Below are 3,018 nucleotides of genomic sequence, written 5' to 3'. Positions count from 1 at the left end.
TTCTTGATGATTGAGAAGTCTTGATCCATAATCTTGGGAAAGTCGTCCAAAACTAGGATGCTATCTGCTTCTGAGGAGAGATTTCCTTGGTCAGCTTTACTTTAAAGTCTCCAACAGGTGTACAGTTCCAGGAGTCTGAAGGGGCCTTTTTTTTTGTTTTTTTTTGAGACGGAGTCTGGCTTTGTCACCCAGTCTGGAGTGCAGTGGCGCGATCTCGGCTCACTGCAAGCTCTGCCTCCCGGGTTCACACCATTCTCTTGCCTCAGTCTCCCGAGTAGCTGGTACTACAGGTGCCTGCCACCACGCCCAGCTAATTTTTTGTAGTTTTAGTAGAGACGGGGTTTCACCGTGTTGGCCAGGATGGTCTCAATCTCCTGACCTCGTGATCCGCCTGCCTCAGCCTCTCAAAGTCCTGGGATTACAGGCGTGAGCCACCGCACCCGGTCTGAAGGGACCCTTTTGACTCATGAGACGTGGACCCAAAGTTCAAGGCCCTGAAGCTTCACTGCAGTGTGGGTGGTGAGGAGAACTTGGTATGGTCCCTTTCAACGAGGTTCAAGAGCGGTCTTCCTCTAATGTCGTTTCCGGAAGACCCAGTCTCCAGGTTCCAGATCATGGAGGATTTGATTGTCTGCAGTTGGTGGATCTGGAAAAATTCCCATACCTGGTGGAAGTATACTTTGGTATAATACATTAAAGTCTTGCAGTATTTAGTCATATCAGAGCTCAAGAGATCAGGAGAAGCACGAAGTGCTGTTATTAGGGACATAGGCCTTCCAGTGACTATTTTATAAGCGGTCAATTTGTGTTTTCCAGTGGGAGTGGATCTGATTGCAATTCAAGTTATTTCCTTTGGCCAAGGCAACCCAATTGATTCAGTTAACTTTGCCAATTTCAGTTTTAATTTGCCATTTGTTCTTTCAACTTCCCTGAAGACTGAGGGTGATAGGGACAATGGTAATTGCACCCTGTCAGTAACACCTTATTGAACTGCTTTATAATTTGCCCAGTAAAAGGAGTTTCTCTATTGCTGGAGATTTTTAGAGGGATCCCCCTTAAAGAAAAGACATTTTAAAATAATTTCTTAGCTACGGTCACAGCATCAGCTTTCCTATATGGGAAGGCCTCTATCCAACCAGAAAACATACAAACTGTTACAAGAACATACTGATACCCCATTGCGGGTCACAACGGAATTAAGTCCATCCGTAAACGCTGAAATGGTTCATCAGGTGGTGGAAATATACGACCTGAAGTTTTGATTGTTTTTCCAGGATTATGAGTTTGACAAGTCAAACATTGATTATAAACCATTTTAGCGATTTTGGAAGTCACCCCACCAGTATTTTTTCATAATTTGGATCATTTTGTCTGTTCCATGATGAGTTGTGGAGTGCAGAGTTTTCTTTCTTTTTTTTTTTTTTTGAGACGGAGTCTCGCTCTGTCGCCCAGGCTGGAGTGCAGTGGCCGGATCTCAGCTCACAGCAAGCTCCGCCTCCCGGGTTTACGCCATTCTCCTGCCTCAGCCTCTCGAGTAGCTGGGACAACAGGCGCCCGCCACCTCGCCCGGCTAGTTTATTGTATTTTTTTTAGTAGAGACGGGGTTTCACCATGTTAGCCAGGATGGTCTCGATCTCCTGACCTCGTGATCCACCGGTCTCGGCCTCCCAAAGTGCTGGGATTACAGGCTTGAGCCACCGCGCCCGGCCGGAGTGCAGAGTTTTCAACAATGGAAGCTTCAAAGACTCAGGAAGGACCAGGCGGCCATCCGGGCCCTCCGTGAGTCTGTGCTTCACATTAAATTTACATTCTTTTTCAGCACTAGCTGATTTAGCAGAAAAATCTGCTAAAACATTCCCCTGATATTTGGGTTCAGTTCTACAAGTATGAGTTTCAATCTGTTTCTTTTGTTTTTTTTTTTTTGAGACGGAGTCTCGCTCTGTCGCCCAGGCTGGAGTGCAGTGGCCGGATCTCAGCTCACTGCAAGCTCCGCCTCCCGGGTTCACGCCATTCTCCTGCCTCAGCCTCCCGAGTAGCTGGGACTACAGGCGCCCGCCACCTTGCCCTGCTAGTTTTTTGTATTTTTTAGTAGAGACGGGGTTTCAACATATTAGCCAGGATGGTCTCCATCTCCTGACCTCGTGATCCGCCCGCCTCGGCCTCCCAAAGTGCTGGGTTTACAGGCTTGAGCCACTGCGCCCGGCCATGAGCTTCAATCTTAATAACAACAGTCTACAATGGTAACAGGATAGCAGAAAGGGGCTTATTTACTAGGAGTCCATTTTTGATGGAGGTCCCACTAGAGGTGAGAAACCCTTGTAGTTTCCATATCATGCCAAAATCACGTACCACTCCGAAAGCATATCTACTATCTGTATAAATATTTACTGACTTGTCCTTAGCTATATGACAAACTTGGGTCAGGTCAAAAAGCTCTGCAGGTTGGGCTGACTTAAACTACGGAAGAGTTTCCTTCTCTATTAACTCATTTTGGGTGGTAACAGCATATCCTGCCTGGTATTTTCCTTCTGAGTTTTTAGGATAGGACCCATCAACAAAAGGTATTAATTCAGGATTATCAAGTGGAGTATCTTGTAAATCAACACGAGGGGCCACTATTTCTGACACTACACTTACACAATCATGGTCTTCACCATCGTCAGGCAGAGGTTACAGAATAGCAGCGTTAAGTAGATTACAACATTTTAGATGAAGATTAGGAGATAGCAGTAATTCATAAGATGTTAGTTTACTTACTGAAAAATGCTGGGTTTGGTTGGAATTTCACAGACTTTCCACAGCACGTGAGGTTTGCAAATTAAGTTCACTTCCTAAAACCAGATCTGAGGAAGCTTCTACCAGCTTGGCAGTTGCTGCTACTGCTTTTAAACAGTTAGAATAAGCCTTAGAGTCTGGGCCTAATTGCAGGCTATCATATGCAATGGGCCTATGTTTAGGATCATGTTCTTGTGTAAGGACTCCTAATGCCTGATTGTCACACTCACGAACAAACAAGGT

Source organism: Macaca mulatta, chromosome 15 (assembly GCF_049350105.2).
Source record: "Macaca mulatta isolate MMU2019108-1 chromosome 15, T2T-MMU8v2.0, whole genome shotgun sequence".
Taxonomy (NCBI): domain Eukaryota; kingdom Metazoa; phylum Chordata; class Mammalia; order Primates; family Cercopithecidae; genus Macaca; species Macaca mulatta.
Note: the sequence above shows the minus strand (reverse complement) of the source record.